At 36.0% G+C, this 22,721-nt stretch overlaps 1 long non-coding RNA gene across 2 annotated transcripts; it reads right to left on the reverse strand.

Moving 5' to 3' along the window:
- Positions 1 to 5,664: 5,664 nt before the first annotated feature.
- Positions 5,665 to 21,609, reverse strand: LOC307001781. Of its 2 annotated transcripts, XR_013798323.1 has the most exons (6): positions 21,444 to 21,609; positions 19,046 to 19,109; positions 18,297 to 18,351; positions 11,228 to 11,290; positions 7,058 to 7,122; positions 5,665 to 5,874 (listed from the first exon to the last, which is right to left on the reverse strand). It is a non-coding gene; the product is annotated as an uncharacterized lncRNA (long non-coding RNA). The 2 variants fall into 2 exon arrangements; XR_013798322.1 differs by lacking the exon at positions 11,228 to 11,290.
- Positions 21,610 to 22,721: the final 1,112 nt, after the last annotated feature.

Here is a 22,721-nt window from a genome sequence, read left to right on the forward strand (position 1 = left end):
ACGCTCTTTACGTTAAGACTTTATTTAACTAATTTAAGACTGCTCTTATGAGGATACTCGACAAAACTGACATTTTGGCATAAATGTGTGTGTTATTGTTTGTTCAAGAGCGAAAGAGAACTAAATTTCTGTCTGTGCGTCTTTCTGTGTCGTGTGTGTGTTAGGACATTGGTTCCCAACAGGGGGGTCGCGGCCCACAAGGGGGCCTCAGCGAGCTCTGTGGGGGGTCGCGACATATTTTGAAAAGTTTTGAGCAATGAGAATTAAATAAAAGTCCTTAACTTTTTTCTGTTAAAAATGTACAAAATGTATATAATGAGTGAGTTCATCATGAATCCATTTCCCAATCCGTGTTTTTATCTTATCCTGAGCCACTATGGTACTCCTAGAATAAGTGTTTACATTGGGACTATTTTACACTGGTTCGGATCACGGATCCGAACCAGTGCGGATCTGGGCTACTGCGAGTAGCCCAGGACCTGCGTGACTCGTCATAGACATACACAGAGAGAAGTAGTTCCGGCTACAATGTTCTTCCGAAAGACGCATTATTCTGTTAATTAACGCAAGTTTATTATCGCTCGCTATAGCGCCACAAATAACATGCAGGTATTGAGGTCCCAGACAGCAGTCATTTAGTAATAGCCTATATTCTTTATTCTTTTACCTACACACCAGTGTGAATATTTGTGTTATTGCATTTCAAATAGGGCCAATTTATAGGCTACTCCTAGGCTTACGTTTTTAAACGACAAAGGGGCTACTGATGTTATTGTATTTTAAATATTATAGGCTATTATTTGTGCATAAACATATCTGGTTATAGTAAACATACCGTTTGTCAGAAAACAACATATTGTGTCATCTTGCTGCAAGCTTACAAGAGCGATAATATCATTAAATGTGAAGGGGGCCCTAAAATATTTTCTTGGGAAAAAGGGGGTCTCAGACAAAAAAAAGGTTGGGAATCACTGTGTTAGGACATTCACAGACAGCGTCTCTCTTTTGTCTTGTCGCGCTTGAATGGTTTAAAACATTTGCATGATTCAGAGCGTGATCATATAATGTAACGCTAGCTAAAGGATGACAGAAAAAACGAATGATGTGTTAATTGCATATTTTAACGCTTTGACTGGACAAAAATATATCGCATGCGTTTTTTTCCAACTTTTTTTCTATTTTGATTTGCAGTGTGACCGGGGCTGCATTTCCCAAAATGATCTTCAGCCCAAGTATATCTGTCAGGAACCACTGGAAATATCATTGGTGCCAATGTTTTCTACATTCCACATTTCTTTAAAAAAAAATTGAATTCTTGTTTGGACACTTTAAAGCATGTCAATACAATGCAGACATTACAGTTTTTAAGGACACTGGCAACATATTGAATAATATGCTTCAACATTTACATTTATGCATGAGGCAGGTGCTTTAATTGCCACCATGTGTGTTGCCTGGAAATTAAACCCATGACTTTGGCATTGTTAGCAACATGCTTTGTCAGAACACCTTTTATCATTGTCCAGAATTCAAAATAAAGGGAATACGAGTCAAGGTGCTGGAAGAAGCTCAACTCACCAAAAATCACATAATTGTGATTTCAAAGATTCTTGAAGAACAACCGTCACCTCATCCTGACTTCCTGCATTGATCTGAAGCCTGTGGGCATGACAGAATGAAATTAAGACTGTTAAAGATTAAATGTGTAACTTCTGCCTCACAATGCCAGACATAATGGAGGAATACATAATGGAGGAATTCTGTTTGGCATAGACATTACACAGTTAATGTGTTATTACACATGTCATTACACTCAAAATAAAACTGAATTGCCATTCCAAGCTATATTTTTAAGTATATGTATGTATGAATGTATGTATGTATATCCTTGAAAAGTCATACAATGGTTCTGTGTGATAAACAGACCAGAACACACAATAAAGAGTCATTATTCAATGATAATGAAATATTGCACGTTGCACCATGACATCAAACCTCCACCACAGCAGTAATATTTGATTTAAAAGCAGAGGTTAACATGTTTAATAAATAATGACTAAAACATTGAGAAAAAAAAACATTACTGATTTCAAACTATATGAGGGTGAGTAAATAAGAACCAAATTTAATTTTTGCATGAAATACTCCTATCTTGACACAACCACCAAGTAGCACTTGTGTCAATATGGCAGACTTTGTAATGGCCTCAGTAGAAATTGGTGAGTATGTTAAGATGTTTTGTGACTTGTTCGATCTGTTGATCTCACAGACGTAAAGCACAACCGCTATTTTATTGAGAGCAATTTGCCATTACTGGCCCAAACCAGTTCCTTCCTCTGCCTGTTGTATCTCATATCTGGGCTCTTTCCAGAACCGCCATCTGTTGGTCTTTGTTAATGACACAGTTTTTCTCAGCGTGTTGCGCATCTCCATTCTGCAGCACAGCTCTAAAGTCACAATGTGTAATTGTGTGCCGCCGATAGGCAGTTTGTGTTTTCAGAGTTTTGCGTTGATAACACGGGATGCTGAGCGCTCTCACGGTGGAGGGGGAATGTGTTCGGCATGATTTAGACAGTGGGAGAGAAACTGTGTGGGTTGGATTACTCGCTCTCTCTTCTTTATTTTTGCTTATTGCTTTAGTTTGACTGAAACCGACCGTTAAAAGAACATTGAAATGCAATAACTTTCTTTTCAAGCTGTTGCCTCAGTTGGAGAGAAGTAATGATAACTCGCAGTTCAGTAAGTGAGTCAGAAGTTGATTCAGTAACAACTCTGACTGATTCCAACTCTTTTTTTTTTTTTACAACCTGTTCAGAAGAGTCATGAGTCATTGCTCATGATGAATGAAACTACACTAGTGCTATTCTACAGAAGAGTGTTTTCTTGCTATTATTTTGCAGCACATACTCAGTGTTATTTGATGTTATTATAGTTGTTGTAAATATTTTGAATTAGTTTTTATTTCAATATTTTCTGTTTTAATTCTAATTTAAAACTTTTAGTAAATTTGGTGTGTTTTTTTGTAATTTTTATTACGGTAGTTTTGTTTTTTATTAGGTCAAACCGATTAATCGCATCTAAAATAAAACATTTATATATATATTTAATATATATATATATATATATATATATATATATATATATATATATATATATATATATGAGTGTGTGCATACATATTTCATTTGGTTCAATGACCATGGTATTACTGTGTAATTACTGTGTGATTTAATGTTATATTCTAATTTTTTGGGATTTTGATTTCGTGGGTTTCATAAGCTGTAAGCCATAATCATCAAAATTATAACAAATAAACGCTTGAAATATCTCACTTTGCATGTAATGAGTCTATATAATATATTAGTTTCACCTGTTAAGTTGAATTCTTGAAATAAATAAACTTTTTGATGATATTCTAATTTTATGACCAGCACCTGTATGTATGTATGTATGTATATATATATATATATTATACACACACTATACATTTACAAACTTTTGTTAGATGTGATTAATCAATTTGAGAACACTATTTTTTTTATTACGTTTAAAAAAAAAATGTTTAATTAGTTTTAGTTATTCAAGTACTTCAACTTTAAGCGAAATAAAGTAAGGTTACGTTTTTTATATTTGATTTTATTTTCAGTTAGTTTATTTTATTTCAAGTAATGAAAAAGTTGTTCATGGCTTTAGTTTTAGTTAACGATAACAACCCTTCTTTACGTCTCATCACATTAGATTCAGACTGCAAATTCACATTACGAGCTTTAATAAAATAAGATTTATTTTGCCGTGAAGCTGAAGATTCAGTCATGGAGGCATAGATTCTCCATCGCTGAAGAGTGGTGCATAAATATACTGTGTGAAACACATGAACCACTTTAAAAATATGATTTTTTTTTAGCTTGGCATTATAAATCAGCATCCACTTACGTATGAAAAACAGCTGTTCGATCATTCCACTTGCATTTCCTATTGGTGTTTCACTGAAATCAGAAATGAATACGGGGTTAAAATGACATCAGTATATGACGTACTTAATTAATTTAGGCATGAAATATTCCTCTAACCACCAGGCACGTATTGTGAGAAACACAATAGCTTTAAGTTTTACATCAGAGTTGACAAAACAGGAATAATGTGAACAGGCTGTGCTGACAATAATGGCGCCGTTATTAATAATTACATCTAACCGGGGAACATTACGTAGCACAAAACAACAGCAGACATATTGCATTAAAGGAGCAGCATCCAGTGCCCCCAAGATGTTTCCATTCTTAACATTTTATTACCACTTGTTTATCACAGGATTACGTGCCTCAGTGAAAATCCGTAGCAGGTTATTGCGAACACCTGGGATTTAATCAACTTCAGTTGAAGCAATTTCCCTTTTTGCATTCAGCCATTAGAGAATAACTGGGTAAATGATGCGTTACCATGGAGGAAATGTAAACAAAGTTGCAGCGTTCCTTTAAAAGGAAAAATGAATGGAGACTAATGAACAACAGTGTATTCATCGGCAAACATTTTGTTAAACTAGTTCCTAATCTATGACTGAGTGAAGCAGACCAAAAATGAGCCTAAACATGTGTAGATGACTAGATCATGGCAGCCTGATCCGTTGTGAGCCCCTAAGCGGTTACATTTTATTAATATTTAATTGTTTTGGGGGCGTGTCCGAATCACCATCATGATGACTTAAGTACAGGATTTAGTCAAACTCTCCCCGTCACTTTGATGGAAAGTTTGCTGAAGAATAAAAAGCTTGTTACTCCGAAAATGGTTCATCAAATCGACGGCAGTTCAGCCCTTTATAGCAGAAATCTGACGGCATATTGCCGTCGCTCAACTTTGGCAGGCCCATCAAAACAGTCGATCGGGTTTTGCTCTTAACTGACATTGACATGACATACATGATGGATCTGAATTGTGACAGTCCTGCAGGAGAGCAGACATTTCCTCTGACAGCTAAATTACAACGTGGCAAGTCGGTCTGAATGAGTCTCATCTGCCACTTCTCTCTCTCTCTCTCTCTTTCTCTCTCTCTCAGGCCTGAAATAACAGCAAGCAGCACACCTCGTTATTGTGTAAAGGGTGCTATTTTCTGTTGAGTCCATCAAATCACTGTTATAGAAAGTCAGAAATAAGGTACAGAAAGCAAAGGTGAGATAAAAAAGTTTGCATTTTTCAATTCAGCCCAAACTACTTGACTTACACACTCCACATTCAAACTTTGTTTTGTAGATAATTTCATTTTCAGGGTTTCTATCTATTTTTGCTCTTCATAAAATGTATTTTTGAAGAAATGTAACATTACAGTTTGAAAATCTCCCATTGACTCCACTGTGATATTTTCATACTACTGTTGTGGTTTTCACTATGACATACTCACCCATGTTTTGCCAATTATTTGCTTTTGCGATGAATCTTATCCTTTGACAAACTTCTGATAGTGTGACTGAATGTTGCAACGACGATTAAGTCGGGTTCTGGAAATAAAAACGACATTAATTTTCTTCATAGGAAAATAGATTTTTTACGATAACTTATAAACCGCTAAAGACAGACCTACTGTGAGCTATGAGGTTGTTAAGGCACCAAATTTGTTAAAGAAGGTCTCGCACTTTGGCCAACAAAAGAAGTGAATTAGGTATTACTATTAATAAACCTGTAAAAGTCAGTATTGTTCAAGTGTAGAGACATTACCCCAAGTTTTTCCACATTCTTCTCCTCATGCAACAGGAATAAATTATTCAAGGCACGGCTCAAACCGGTGTCGTGCTCGTGCTACGAGGGTTTAAGGTTCCATTGTCCGTCGCTGAAGCGGGCCGGGAGGGATGTTCTTCACATCCTCTCATATTCCAGGCTGCTGAGCTGAAACAAGAGAGCTTGAAGATAGTGGGGATCAAGGGACCAGAGGCCCCGGGGACCGAGAGACACAACACCTAGGCTATGTTCACGCTGTCAGTCCAAATCCGATTATTTGTCTATCCGATTGAAATCTGGTCTAAAATTATTGACTGACCACATTTTGCATCGCAACTGTTCAGATCCAATTTGTTTTCCGAAATATCTGCATTGGTTTCTATGGCAATTAAGTTAAGTTGCGGCAACAACAACCGCAACATGGAGGGGTTTGCAATACAGATTTCTTATTTACAACATGACTACAAAGTCTTCGGAGCCAGTGGCAGAAAAAGCGGATTTTCAGAAATGCAATATAGGATTTCAAACCACATATAAATGTAGGCATTTCATGTGCTTTTTTTGCCGTTCAACTTGCTAAATTTGATCGGATATGCACAAAAATCGGACTCGGACTGACAGTCTGAACTCCCACAGCAGAACTAAACCTTACAAGAGATGCCATGCACAGACTGCTAGTCCTTGCCTTTAAAAGTCAACATGAAATCAAAATTACCCCTATGTTCAAGGTCTTATTGGGCACAATAAGATTGTGGATGTTATTCTAAATTAAATTGTCTTTGTAATCTTTTATCAAAACGTAATTACTTGCTTACCTTCTAAAATGACTTTCCTTGACATCACAAATCCCTCTTACTTTTCATTGACCCCTACAATCACCCCCATCTAATTATGTAACACCCGTTTATCATGATCTAATGCATTTCCAATGGATAAATTGTACATTTTTGCTCTCATATTCTGTTTCACTTGGAAATAAATGTTAGTTATGGGTTGCAAATATCCTGTCATGTTTACTTTAATGGCTTTTCTCCATTACCTGGCAAAAAAATAAGATGGTCATGCTTATGAAATACTAAATATGTACCAGCAATCCAAAAACAAAAAGTCATTATCATGGAAGAGTATTGAATATTTACTACCATTCAAAAGTTTGGGATCAGTAAGATTGCTTAATGTTAAAGGGAAGTCTCATCGTATGCTCATCAAGTCTGCATTTATTTGATCAAATTTCCCATTTATAGACTGATACCTCTCTTCTCCCCATGTTGAGAGAAATCAGGAACACGTGCATAGAAATAAAAACAGAAACAACTGTGACAATTGTTGAAATTTGATACCAAGATCTTACCATATGATTGTAGACTACAGTATCCTGGAAAATCTGCACATTTGGTGACATTGTAGAGATCTTTTCTGAAACACAGGAGACACATGAGATTTCTAGTCTTTTACTCAGGACAAACATCTAAGAGTCAAACATCTAAAGTCTTCATTTGCTATCCACCTTCATCTCACTGCTGTTTGGGAGAAACAATGGAGATTATTAGAGAGATTTCATTTGTGCTTTTTCTTTTCAATGGGCCCTCATGTGCCAGTTAACAGAGAATGTAATCTTTCGCAATCATTTGTGCTGCATTACAGTACCTGAGAGATCCTCATTCCTTTCTTGGAGAATTCTCTGGAAATTATAAGTTAACAATTGCAACACCTCAGGTATTTAACAATCCATGCTGAATTAAACATGGCAGTGCAACTCCATAAAATCTGAACAAGGAGCAAATGTTAATCTATTTGAGTTTTTTGAGTTTTGCTAATTATCACAAAATGATCCTATTTACATATTTAGCGCCAGAGCGAGAAATCTCTTCAGCTCAGAGTCTTGCATATGATTAAACCAGAGCACTTTGTCAGCGTTAATGACATCCTTTTGTCATGAAGGGTCATTCTGATGGAACCTCAGAAGACAGAAGAAGCTAATGACCAAATAAATGTAATATTTCTTCTACGTCTAGAGAAAAAAAAATCCATCTAGCATATTATTTCTGTCTAAAAAGGACAGTGAAATGGCTTATATAATATCCATATTAATTAGCAATGTCTTTCCTGGTACAAAGATGACAATTAACGGTTGTCACTTTTAGAAAATTGTGTTTTTATTGCTCCTAGACTGAAAAGTGACTGTTATGGCTGTTTTGTAATGGCAGCACAGATTTTACTTAACGTTGCAACAATTTTTAAGTAATTTTTATGACCATTTTACACCATTGTTTGATAAACGTTCCCACATTTTACTTTAGATTAGGGTCCAATTCTCACTATTAACTATGAACTTTGCCTCATTACTCCTTATTAATAGTTGTTAAGTTTAGGCATTGGGTAGGAGGATTAAGGGATGTAGAATATGTGCTTAATATGTGCTTTAATATGTGCTTTATAAGTACTAATAAACAGCCAAATATCATAGTAATATGCATGCTAATAAGCAACTAGTTACGTGTGTTTATGCAGTTCAGAAAAAAAAAGAAAACACTAAGCATGAAAACGGATTCATTGTTTGAAACAGAAAGGCTGAGTGAACTTCAAATCATCCAAGTGGATTGGGTTAAACTTTTAGTAAAACTATTTAACAATTTGCAGTAAATGTGCATCTCTCTTGTCTAAGGGTAAGTGGTGCGCAACATCGAACATCTCTCCATTCTCTGAAGTGCTCTTTTTTCCCCATAATTGTGCCAGTATTTTCCATGCAACAAGGCAAACACGCTCAAGCTGTAACAGAACCCTGTGTGTGTATAAATAGCCCTTTTATCACATGCTTGTGTCCGTTGCTAAGTGAAATCCAAGTCGAAAAATTGAACACCAGCTTAGCTTGAATAATTTGATACACTACCATTTCTCCAACTTGGCAAGATCAATTTTCTCTAAATCAAATCACTGTAATTACAAACAGAAAAGTCTGCAGTTTCAACCTTGCAGATTCAGCGAAATAGATAAATAAAAATGTCTGTTTTAACCGCTGTTAAACTCATTTAAGAATTCAAATAGAACCCACGATCAGTGGAATTTGATCAATTGTACGTGAGGAATAATGGCCATCAACTATTAATGCTTTGTGATTATCATCAGATAAATCATGATGGAAAAGAGCGCTACGTTGTATCTAGACAGTCCACTTTAGACATTCTAAATATAAGTAACTTTGCAATGACATACCAACTAACTCACATTAATTTGAAACTACATGTCATAGAATACTACATGTTAGAATAAGTTGACATGTACTTACAAAGTTACTTAGTCAGTAGAACTATAAGACCATCAAAAAAGGTGTTAGCAGATATTAAGCAGCTTAATATACTAATACTCTAATTGACATGTAGTTGCAAAGTTACTTATAGTTAATAGTAGAATGTGGACCATCGTCCACGTCACTCCAAACTCCAAAATCCATTTAATGTTTTTATTCCTTTAAACAAAGAGGAGGAAATTTGAAGGATCGTACAGCTCTTTTTCATAGTGACCACAATGTGAAGCTAAAAAAAACTGCATAAAACACTATAAAATAACCGATTAACTAAACCGATTTAAATGGTTACAGATAATCTCTGCATTTGTGTTACCGTTCAGATTAAAAAATAAGTGTTTCAGGTTTGATTTCATTAGCTATGTTTGCATCCAAAGTTGTGAATTTAACTTATGTATAAAGTTGGAATATCATATAAAACATTTCATGAGTTCAAGAGAACAAAATCGTCACTTCCAGGGAAATTGGTGCAAAATATCTGTAATAAAAATGGATCACACCACTGTTGAGGCAAAGTTTTTTGTTGTGGCATTTATTCGGAAAATGTGTTTCCGTCGTGGTTTATTCGCATGTCCTCTTATCGGATAAAAAATGTATCTGCCTCAATGTAGCACATAGTTTTTTTTTCCAAAATCCAAACTGCGCATTAAAATATGTGTATGGAAACTGTTACATCCACCAGCTGGAGTGCCCTTGATTTCCACTCCTCCTGTCTCCTTGGCTTTCCCATCATGGACTACACTTTCCATAACCCTTTGCCTAAACTCATTATACTTCATTACTTTTAGCTGTGACTCATTTACCTTGTTAACTATGCCTTTATAAGCCCTGTGTTTTCAGTCATTCATTGCAAAGTCTTGTTTGTTGTCACACTGTAATTCTGAGAAATATCTGGTTTCCTGTGTTCACGTTTTTTTATTATCTCCTGCCTGGTTTATTGGATTATCCTAATTGCCTGTGTTTTCTGCCTTGCTGTTTTTGTTTGGATTATCTGCCCTGTGTTTTGACCTTTGGCCTGTTTTGGATTTACGATTCTGAATTACCCTAATAAAGGACTGCATTTTGACCCTATTCTCAGGTCTCGGAGCAGTTTGTGACAGAAACATAGCTATTGACACCAAAAACACCATGGGCCCTATTTTAACGATCAATTGCGAAACGCAAGTAACTTTGTGGGCGGATCCCGGGCGCTATTGCTATTATACTGGCGGGATAAATTACTCTTGCGCCCGACGCAAATCTAAAATGGGTTGGTCTGAAGTAGCTTCATTATTCATAGGTGTGGTTTGGGTGTAACGTGAAATAAACCAATCAGAACGTCCTCTCACATTCCCTTTAAGAGCAGGCGTGCTTGTTCCATGGCGGATTGCTATTATAAGGGCGGGTTTGCCAGCGCACGCCAGGAGCGGTTCACAGCCGAGGAGACCGACGTTCTCGTCAGGGCCGTAAAAGACAGAGAAGTGACATTGTATGAGGATGGGAGAAACCCACCCAAATTAGCTTCGGTTAAACAGGTGTATAATAATTTGGGTAAATGTGTAAGCTAGATTTATGCCTATTTATTTCACATCTTCATGGACACAACAATGATTTCCCTCGTGTGTTAATATGTATCCTTGTAATAATGTATGATTTGCAAAAATGAAAACTGCTGCGTCTGTGTAGATTAGAGAATGAAGGTGTATGCGCGTTGTTCATACGCTACATAATCCAAGCATGCGCCCTTAAAATAGCATATGACTAACGCGCCACTGACTTTAGACTAGGTTTTTCCTGGTCAGTGGCGGAATTGTTTTCTGAAATTGCAAAATAGCACCAGGGAATGTTTGCGCCGGGTCACGCCTCCTCTTTGCTGAACCGCCCCCGCGAGCGCAAGTTCATTCCCTAATTTACCGACGTGCGTCTGTGGAGGGAAAAGTCCGCTGTGCGCGGGTGCAAAATAGGAATGATACATGCGTCGGTGTACACAGTCAATTTTGCTGGGTGCAAGATAGGGCCCCATGTGTCAAATATCTCGTAGTCGTAACCAAATGCAACATGTTAGTTTGAGTATATGGAATGGATAATGAGGTTTGAAAGCTGCAGTAGCGGGGAAGATTTTCAGTAAATAACTTAAATTTCCTCTTTTCCTCACACAAATCTATTGTATGGCTTCATAAGACTATGAATATAGTGTATAAGTCATACTTATTTTGGTATATTTAGAAAAGAATTTACCCAATGAAATGGGGTGGTTTAAAGTTTTCACCACCTGGAGTTGCATTGAGGAGTCAGCCATATCTGTGAAAAAATCAAGAGTTACAGTGTTTACATGCAAGGATGGGTACAGATGGGTGATAGAAGTATGCATAACAAAACTAAAGCTAAGTTTTTCAAATTTTGACTGAGTTGATTAGAACTAGCCAAAAATAGCCCAAAAAACTATGCACTGATACAGAATAAGAATAATACGGCAGTGGAAATAAAATCTATATCACGCAGTTTCATGTTTTTAGGGGTCATGAACTATCTGAAGGATTTAAACACAAGTGAACCTCTATTTATCGAGTTATCTGGTTTAGAGTGTGTAAGTTTTATGAAATGCCACGGTGTAATAACGGTGGATGTAGAAATGTAGCACAAAGCCAACAGCGTGCTAACATGAACCTTCAGGAAAAAAAGAAAAGAAAAACACTTGCTAAATTACTGAGATATTTGCACTCAGACATACCCCTGACGTTCATATTATTACTCACTATTGGTTTGAAAGCTGAATCAATATAAAGAACCTAAAGAGGTTTGTCGTCAGCATGTAAAGGTTACAGCTATTTTTCTTGAAAAACAAGAAATCAGTCAGGGTGCGATATCCCGCGAGCAATCGTTCATATTGGTAGATTAACCTTTTCAAAAACAGAGTGCACATAATTCCAGAGCAAACACAATAGTGACGATTGTTTTCATACATGGGGTTTTCCCTGAAGAAAGATGCGAGATTCAAAAAGGAATGTTTTAGGATGTCAATAATTAAAACATTTAGAGCTGCAATTCTGCTCAATAAATCAGAAATAGCCTCATCAGCCAGACTTTTTGACTATTGCCATAATGTTCATAATGAGTATATTGTTGTTTATTCTGAAAGAAACTGAAAGCTCATCTAAATTATAGCACAGTTTTGCATCCTACAAATAGCAATGGAGAAATTAGAAAGAACAATCTATTGATTTTGTTTTGTTTTGCTAGAGCTTCTTGTCATCCATATATAATACAAACAATACATCTCAGGGATATACTGTGTAATAGAGAGCTGCAGGGATAACTACACACCCATATCAAAAACAAGAATATCAAAGCTGTAAAGTCTATTAAAAAAAAATGCATGTTTCTAATAAGTAAATAGATAAGAATATTTGGAGTGTGAGTGTAAGCAGTTTACATTGTAGAACAAAACATCCAGTATCATCAAGTATCGTTAGATCTTATTTTACTCATAAATTGAAAAACCTTATTATTAAAACCCATAGGAAAACCTTGAGGGAACCACTGGCGAATTAGTCTTCTGGGTTTTGACGTCATCCTTGCAGCACTCTCTATATGCAGTAGTACTGGAGGAATTTGCAAAAAGACACAAGCCTGACCACTTGTGGTTCCTGCACAGATCCTGTATTAAACTGGAAGGACGGACGGACGGATGGATAGACACACACACACACACACACACACAAACAAACACACACAAGATATGATTAATCGGTTTTATATATATATATATATATATATCAAATCAATTAATCACATTTAACGTGTGTGTGTGTGTGTGTGTGTGTGTATATACATATATATCAAATCGATTATTCGAGATTAATCGTATCTAACATAAAAGTTTGTAAATATATATATTTTTCATTATTGCAGTGATTATTAGGTTTCTATCATGTTAAATGTTTGGCAACAGTTATTCTAACCCTATTGATGGAGTGTGTAGCTTTTCTTAAACAACCATGTAGGAAAACACATCATGGCCATATTCCAGGATGACAATGTCAAGATTCATCAGGCTCAAATTGTGAAAGAATGGTTGGGAGGAGCATGAAGAATTATTTTCACTCATGAATCGGCACTTCTGAGTCGAGAGCTTAAATTCATTAAAAGTCTTTGGGATGTTCTGGAGGAGACTTTACAGAGAGCTGGACTCTTGCATTGTCATGTCAATACAAGATCTTCACCAAAAATGTATGCACCTCTCGATGGAATAACATCACAACATTTATTTCAAACAAGAGGTGCATACATTTTTGGTATTTGTACACACACAAACACTACAGTATTTGAAAACTGACATTATATAAACGACAGTGCAGATATAACATTTGACCCTTTATATAAATAAGTCTAATGTATTACCATCACTACAGATGGCCTCATACCCAGAGGTCTGGGCTGAACCTTGAATATCCACTGCTGATCTTTTCATTTAGAGTAATTTTACATGTGGTTCTGCACTGACGTGAAATAAATTGTTCCGCCTTCTTGTTGCAGACACTGTCAAAGTCTATATTTCTAAACGATGAGCCTGAAAAATACTGTTGTGATGAAGCCAGGCAATTTGCAGAGCAGATCGCTCACTCACCGGCTTCAGCTCTCCGGGTCATTGGCCAGAGAGCAAGAGTCAATGCCAACTGGCCGACGGAACAGAATATAATCCAAAAATAAATGAAGAGAGAAAAAACCTTAAAGGAATAGTTCAGACCAAAAATAAAAATTGTAATTGTACAGTCTTAGAAGAAAAGGTTCTATGTGGACTCTGTCAGGTGCTTCATATACAGAACCTTCATGGGTTCCCATATGGGATCATTTTATGGATTTCGTTTTTAATTGGTTTAATACATTTTTTTATTTTAATTAAACTTCATGAATTAAACAGCTCGTAAACATACTTTATTGCTAGAATTAAATGAAATAACCTGTTAAAATTAAAGTATTATTTAAGGCATTTCTCCTTATACAGAACCTTTTTGGTATATATGGTTCTTTAAATTTGATTGTGAGAATTTTGTGAGATTGTGAAAAATTTGTAAAAACACAAATAAAAATAAAAACATCTCGCAATTCTGACATTATTTCTCAGAATTGTGAGATATAAAGTCAGAATTGCGTGACAAAAAGTCGCAATTGCGTGTTATAAAGTCAGAATTGCGAGATATAAAGTCCAATTACAAGACAAAAGAAATGCTGACTTTTTTCTCAGAGTTAGCGAGTTTACATCTCACAATTCTGACTTTATAACACGCAATTGCTACTTTATATCATGCAATTCTGACTTTATATCTCACAATTCATATCTCGCAATTGAGAAAAAAAGTGAGAATTGCAAGTTTATTTCTCGCAATTGGAAGTTTACATCTCACAATTCTGACTTTATAACACAAATTGGACTTTACATCATGCAATTCTGACTTTACAACTCGCAATTGCGACTTTATATAAAAAAGGTCAGAATTGTGAGATAAAAAGTTGCAATTACCTTTTTTTTTTTACTGTGGTGGAAACAAGCTTCCGTGTTCTCAATAAAACCCCACTGAAGCTTTGTTTTCTAAGAGTTATAATGCTAGTTTTTTTTTAGCATTACACACACAAAGAGACGTTATGTGGAATGTCCAAGCTGCACAAATTTTGGGTACATTTTCCGAAATAAGAAATATTCTTGAATACATACATAATGTTGCATTTTACCATAAAATGATGGAACATGGCTATTTTTACTTAAGCAAGACATGTGATAATCGCACTTTTAGGTTGACATTATCCACAATTCTACTTTATGGCCATGCGTAGGTTGCCGCGAGGGAAGCTTTGAAGGTAGTGTATTCATGAAAGAAAAGGGATTGTGAATCAACCTCATCACAGTGAGCCGAAGGAATGTTTGAATAACTGTATCGTCACATTCTTGAATGGTGGAGTGCGCCTGCCCTTTCAAGATATCTGTAGAAGTGAGCGTCTGAGGAATACATGAATGCCTAGCAGAGACACTGATTCTGCGGTGGATGTGGTAATCAAAATGCATGCATAATTCAGGCAGTTATATGAGAGTCGGTGAACTTGGAGAAAAAGAACGTGGGCGATGATGAACGCTAATTTAGTGCTTTTCGAGAGCACCATTCAAAAAGCATCAAGATGAAGCCAAGGAACTTTTTTCCACTTAATTATATGGGTTATTCTTTTTCATGATATGCAGCAATTTGACACAAAAAGCCTAAAGAAGGTGTCCTGGCATGATGAGAGGAATCCAAACTGAAGCTGTATTGTATCTGGATGACTACGGGAAAACCAATGAGTCTAGATTTGGCTGGTTAGCTGGTAGGGGCCTTAGCTACATCATTCTGCGGCCAAAAAGCTGATTTTGCCACAGTGTTATTATGGTTAACTAAAAGGAAAAATATTACAAATTGTTTTTGATGAATGAAATTAAGCTGAAATAAAATAAAACATAAATATTAGATGGAAAAACAACCTTACAAAAATGTAAACAAAAAATAAATAGAAATATTGCCTTGGCCACTAACTGAACTAAAATTCTAAAATTACTAAAACTACAACTGAAATAAATTAAAGCCAATTAGAAATAATAACTAATAAAAATTACAAAAATGCATACAATACCAGTGAAAAGTTAGTTTTTTTAGAAAGACATCTCCTTATGCTCACCAAGGCTTAATTTATTTAATCGAAAAAAAACAGTAAAAATAGTCATATTGTGAAATATTATTACAATTTAAAAGAACCGTTTTCTATTATAATCTATTTTAGAATATCATTTATTCCTTTGATGGCAAAGCTGAATGTTCAGCATCATTACCCCAGTCTTCAGTGTCACATGATCCTTCAGAAATCATTCTAATACAGTAGTGCAACATAATTATTAAAGCTTAAACTAAAATAAATGAAAACTGGAAATAGAAATAGAAATAGAAAAACAAAAGCTAAACCAAGAAAATATTAATAAATACTATAATAGTATAAATAATGCTAAAATAATATTCTAAATCTTTTCAGGTATAGACCTCCTTAGGTAAAAAATGTTGACTTCTCTCTCTTAAAAAACAATTGCAAATGTCAAGAAAACTGTCTTTTTTTTTTTTTTTTGCAGAAAACTTACTTTGAAGGTTGCATTTTGCCCGAGCAACCCTTTCGGCTGGAAACATTCTTCTAGTATCATGTTCAGATTATTGAAGTGAAAATATTCGCCCCTCGAGTTTGGACTGCAGATTCCACGTCCCACCCCGCGCCATTCCTTTACAATAATGTTTTCATGATCTCGCATTACAAAAGGGAAGATTTCAGGCTATTTCCAGGAAAAGGGAGTATGCCAGACATCCAAAACTGCAAATAGAGGGAAAACATGCCACAGCTGAGACGTCCATAGGGTTTGGTTATCCACTTTGTTTATAAATATTCCCCTGAAATTAGGGGAAAATGCATCCAATCTAGAGCCATTATAATGTGAGGAGAAAAAGCACAGAAATACATGCCGAACTGCTCAGAAGTACAGTGAATATGATGGCTGTTTATTTGATATTTTTATAGCATGTGATTTCACTTTACTGAAAAATGTGTGCTTGTGCATGTCAAGTGGGAACAGACCCATTAAACAGGCAGTATAGGGGAACGCAATCTGCACTCTTTATACAAGAAGAGAGCGATTCTCTTTCCTGGGAGTATTATTGGTTTAGAGCACTTTGCAATCACAATTTCTCAGAAAATGTGACACCAAGGTGCAGTTATACGCAGCAAGCATTTGATTAAGCAACAGAGCAAGTGTTTCATCTTTCTTGTGGCTTAAAGAAAGAGGATAAACATTCACGGCGCTGCACTATTGTTGTAATTCCGCAGAAATCATTGGGCGTGTTGTCTTTTTAGTTACTGTGGACAGAAGGTGTCCTAGGGGGTCATTTACAGAGCAGGGGTTTATCTGACGTCAAAGCATCCCAGGCAACATTACTGCCACCTGGGCCCTTGCTAATAATGCCCCAGACAAATCCACTAACTCTTATGTTGCCCAGCGCAGGGCTGCAAAAACGTCACCGAAGGCTGACAGTGCCGTCCGTGGGGACTCGCTGATGACGCTCGACGAGATCTGATTTCGATCGTCTAAGATTAGACTTCGTACTCGCAGGGAATGAGCGAGTCTCTGTTGTATCACACTCCCAGCTCGGGTGCTGCTTTTAGGGGGAGAGCACAACAAATAATATTAAGCGCTTACACGCCAATGACCACATAAAAATAAAATAAAAAATTAGGCCTACTTAATACTTCAGCAAGGACTCTAAAGGCAATTATAATGTTACAAGAAAAAAGATTTCCATTTAAAATAAATGCTGAACTTTCTATTCATCAAGGAATCAAGGGGGGGGGGGGGAAATATCACGGTTTCCACAAAAATATTAAGCAGGGCAACTGTTTTCAACATTGATAATAATAAGAAATGTTTCTTGAGCATCAAATGATCATATTAGAATGATTTCTGAAGGATCATGTGACTGAAGATTGGAGAAATTATGCTGAAAATTCAGTTTTGCATCACAGGAATAAAATAATTTTTTTAGTATGTTAAAATAAAAAACAGTTAATTTAAATTGTAAAAAATATTTACCGTAACAATATTTTTGTTGTAACTGTATTTTTGATCGACGCTTTGTAGAATCTGCTCTGGCTGTCTTTTGAAGGATGTGTGGCTTTGGAGGCGCTCTGAAGGGAGGGCGGGATCTCACGCTTTCAAAGCTAACTTGCTATTGCTATCCTCTCCGAAATTGCCTACCCTACCTTTAAGTAGTATTTCTTATCTAGAAGCGTGGACCATACAATTAAAGATTCAGATCATCAGCTCGTTAGGAATAAGCTCCATGAACTGAGTGATAAGGGAGATTATCGGCCCCCAGGACCGAGGCTGTGAACCACTGCTAATATGCAATGAGAGATTTTAAAAGCTTAACTGTTTTTATGCCATTTGAGCAATTCTGACAACTACCGGCAAACTTAGACAAGTCCACTCTCTCCAAGTCAAAAACTTTAAACCCGCACTTGCAAACTCAGCATCAGCAAATCCCAAGCATTCAAAATGAGCAGGAAGAAAATACCTGTAAATTCCATCGGATAAATAACAGTGACCTGCCATCAGATTCTTGTTTGCTGTTTCCAGTTTAGTTAAGAGCTGTCACAGAGACAGGTGGGATTTCCCAGGACGCCTATTTCAGTGATAGCTGTCAGGCAGTAGAGACATTTTATGTCGTGAAGAAAAAAAAAATTCACTTACAGCACCTTTAGCTTGACACGTCAGCCTGAAAACACAACGCTTGTGGTGTGTGGCACTGAGAAAAAAAAACAGCAAGACATGGCACAGCAGTCAAAGATGTCTATCCAACACATAAGCACAACAATTAAATAATAGCACAGAAAGAAATGACAGACTCAAACAAATATATCAATTACTTGGTCACTTTCTATACTTACATATACAGACAATTGAAATGCAAGTATGCATACAGTTTTTATGTAAGGTTAATTTTATGCCTGTTCATCTAAAAAAAGAAGAATCTTAGGGGCCGTTTACACATGACACAATTTACAAAAAAAAAAAAATACGTAAAACTTTTTATGCGTTTTGGGTTTGGCCGTACAAACCGATACTACATGAGAATGTGTGTTTTTCTTACAAAGTGACTTCGCCAACTACTGGCCTGGCATGCATGATACAGCATTTTTATTTTTAAAACATTGTCATCTTACATAAAAAAACATCTTTGTAAGGAAACACACGCCTATAGACTGAGCATGTAATACACATGATGTCACTGTTTTCCCAAATTCACGTTTTTTGTTCGTTCAGTTTTTAAAAACTTGCACTTTAAAACCAGTTTTCAAAAATTTGCATTGCCATGTAAATTAACGGCCAAAATGTTTTAGTTGAAAACGGTGTCATCTGAACTAACTGATCTAAGTGGAACGCAGCATTGGCATGCATGTTTAATGGGTTGACTGGGTGATTAGGAGCTCATCATCCACCTGTGGTTAATTGATGTGATCTTTCCTTCCAAAAGAAGTTGCTCTGGAGACCAATCACGACCTCCTGGGCAGTTAAAAGCACACTTCAGAATATGCAAAAGGACACTCATTTGAACAAAACTAATAAAAGCAAGGACAGATTAGGGTCCTGCGATGCCACGGGGCTCTTTGGACGCCCTTTCTTGTCACAATTGTGATTTGTCATATCTAAAGGCCTGTTTGCACTGACAGGAATTAAATCACTGGAGCTCAGCGAGTCTCTGCTGTTGGTTTAGTAGCCATTCATATTCGTCTGTCACGGTTTTCCACCGGTATCATGTGGCATATCCCCTGTATTTAACATAAGCTGGCATCTTTTTGTGATTTGAATTTTGTAGTGTTCCTGACTAAAATGTGAATTTATTATTACTTTTCCTATTAAGCGATTAAGAACATGTAAATATTTCTTAACTATATATATATAATTTGTGTATTAATAGTTATGTATATATACACTAATGTTTATTAGTAGTACCTTTCTCTCCAAACATGATTCTAAGATAATGGATAGTTTGTGTGAAGTGAGACAGTGGTGTTACATCGCCACCTAGTGGACAACAGATACTAGCGACCAGGTAAACTGTTTATCATGAACATTAAACAGTAGTGAGAGGAAGAGAAGAGGAACAGAGATCTACTATTGAAAAGTACATAACGTTTTTTTGAAACCTAAATAAAACGATCCAACAGATCCAACTGTCTAACAGATACGACATTTCATGCTTCTTTAGTTCAGTTACTTCAGAACTCACAAACTTTATTTTTAGCCAGGCTCTAATTTGTGAGAACAAATTAGAGAAAAAGAAATCTTGACATTTGACAATTGACTGCCTTGGTTTGTATACAAAATTAAAGAATGATGATAATATGGCTATATTAGAATTTCATGCTAAAATAAATGCATTTTCAGAAATGCATAATCTAGTTTACAGAGATCTAGAGACGATTATTTGATTTATTAGTAAGTTCAAATGTCTAACAAACATTTAGTTGGGGTCCAAATGACAGCTGGAAATTTTTGATAGCTGATTCACAAGAACATGCACAATATTATGCAACGGGGCAACATTCAACAGTTCCTAGTTATCTTGTATTTATCCACAGGCCTTATCAAAGGTTGCGATAAGGACAGTGATATGCTAGCTTTTGGCTTTCATTTGTAATCACGTAACAAATGTAAATAATACTAAATAAATAGTAGGCTATCACTATCAAAGTCCATGTAACTACTACAGAAATGCTGCTGTATATGAGGAAATATTCTCATTTACAATTTGTAAATATGTTGAGCTCTAATAAATGATAAAAAACTATACATGTTTACATTTAATAAAAATGTAAAAATATAAAGATTAGATTAGTATATGCCATATATAATGACAGTGATATGATGCCATGACCACAGATCAGCAGGAAAATGAGAGACGCCTCCCTCGATCCACTGGTGTCGCTGTTGGACAGTCTAAAAATGAATGGTTCACACAGTATCTCATATTTTGTAATATTTGTGTTTTGTTTGTATCATTGCAATTATTTTCTCATCCAATTTTTTTAATAGACCCTGCCTACTTTGAGAAAAACTATTCTGCATCCTGGCTGCATGAGTCATGACCCACAAAACTTAATTTTGTAAAACTTAATACAACAACAACAGAAAACAACAAGAATATTGTGACGTCGTGCACTTTCCCAGAGAAACAGACAGCAGACGAGGATCCGGTTTATAAGCACCAAACGGCTGAGGTTTATTTCCTGAACGTGTACAACCTAAAACACGGGTATCAGGAGGTGTCCTAACTGTTCCCAAAAACAGAGATGTCTCTCCTCTCACTTTTCTCTACCCCGGTACCCCCTGTCAGATTCATCTCAAAAACCGCCCGCCTCTCCCTAAGCCCCTCCCCCTTAACCATTTCCCTCCCGGACACCTCCTCCCAACAATAAGTGAATCAAGTAAGCATATTTATAACAGAGAATAAACAGCGTCAGCGCCACAATATTAATATAAACATATATACACAGTTAAAGTTATTAAGTTTGTAATCAAAAATATAAGTTAGTGTTGAATAAGCAGTGATATTCACAATATGTGTTTTCAAGCTGTAGGCCTACATTTTAACATTAGGCTATGTGCAAATTGTACCTGAAAAATAGAAAACATCGCGGTAATTTAGCAGGCTATGCTATATCGTAAGGGAAAGTCTCGCAATGTATCATAACATTAGCGCGTTTAGCATAGCATAAGCACATTGATTGTAGCCTACTGTTAACTGATCATTTACTTATAACAGCTAACAGGTTATTCGCATTTAAAGGTTTAATTAGTAATCATTCACTCACGGGAACACGTAGGCTAACTTACGGGTATGAATTTAGATGAATTGTTTGTGGAACAGCCAGTTTCTCCTCTTCTTCATTGTTGTGCTTCTTTCTGCCGATAGTTCGACTATGTGCGCTCGTGGGCATGTCTGAGGCATATCGAATCAGTTATAGGCCTAATTGATTCATCCAAGTGAATAAAAAGTGTTCCGAATAGTTCACTATTTCAGGAATTTGCATCGACATGCCAGTAGGTGGCGCGCATTTTGTTGTGAGTGATGTGCAGGGAATAAAACAATTACCGTAAAAAGATGTAGCTTTTTATCTCACAATTCTGAATTGCGAGTTATAAAGGTGGAATTGCGAGAGAGAAAAAGTCGCTTAACTTTTTTTACTTTTTATTCTGTGGCAGAAACCAGCTTCCATAAAAAAACTCTAAAATTATTTTTTATAAAACATAACATTTGAAAATATTTGTTTAATAATTGAAAGAAAAAAAATGCTATAAATTGAATGGGAGGATGGGTTAGGTCCACTAAAGTGAACTTCTGGATGTGCAGAGAATATAGGAAAATTAAAAACTCTCTCTGTGGTGTAGCACCTAGGCTACATATAAAAGAAATGCAGTTCCTTTTAGATTTATCAATTGCAGAATGTTTATCACACCTGCAGACATAGAAAGAAATGTATTATAATTCCCCATTTTGTACAACAACAAAAAAGTCACAGAAGATGCAATGGAAACAATAGATCTAACTGTATCATCTGTACAATTCCCACAGATGACCAGTTAAAAGTGGTCTGATCACAAACTCCAGCTCCAAGTCCAGCTACTTTCTCATGGGCATAAATAAACTCATGGTCCTGACTCTGGCCATCAAATAAACCAGGCAGGGAATACATTGAAACTTCATTGTTGTCCTCATACTCACCATCACAACCCATTTGCCTTTTGCGTTTATGCCTAAGTGTTCATGAAGAGATTTTTATTGCAGTATTTTTTTAAATTATGTATTATCTCAGGAAAGTGAACATTAAAATGTGCATATATCATTGACGTTTCATGTGGCTGGCTAGTTTGTTCTGTCTATAGGCTATCTGTATATGTGGCATTTGAAAAAAGAAAATCAGACCTCCCTCTATAAACACGCTCTCTGTAGCTACATGGGCATAATGTTACATTTAACCAGTCACAGCAATGTGAAAAATATCCGTTGAATCAGTGAACTTTGTCTTCAAACTGTATTGATCATATCAGTCTGCACTTATGCTGCGTTATCTGACTAAGCAAAGATATCAAATCTGTTTGCTTTCTCCTTTT

Source organism: Phoxinus phoxinus (assembly GCF_949152265.1).
Source record: "Phoxinus phoxinus genome assembly, chromosome: 7".
NCBI lineage: Eukaryota > Metazoa > Chordata > Actinopteri > Cypriniformes > Leuciscidae > Phoxinus > Phoxinus phoxinus.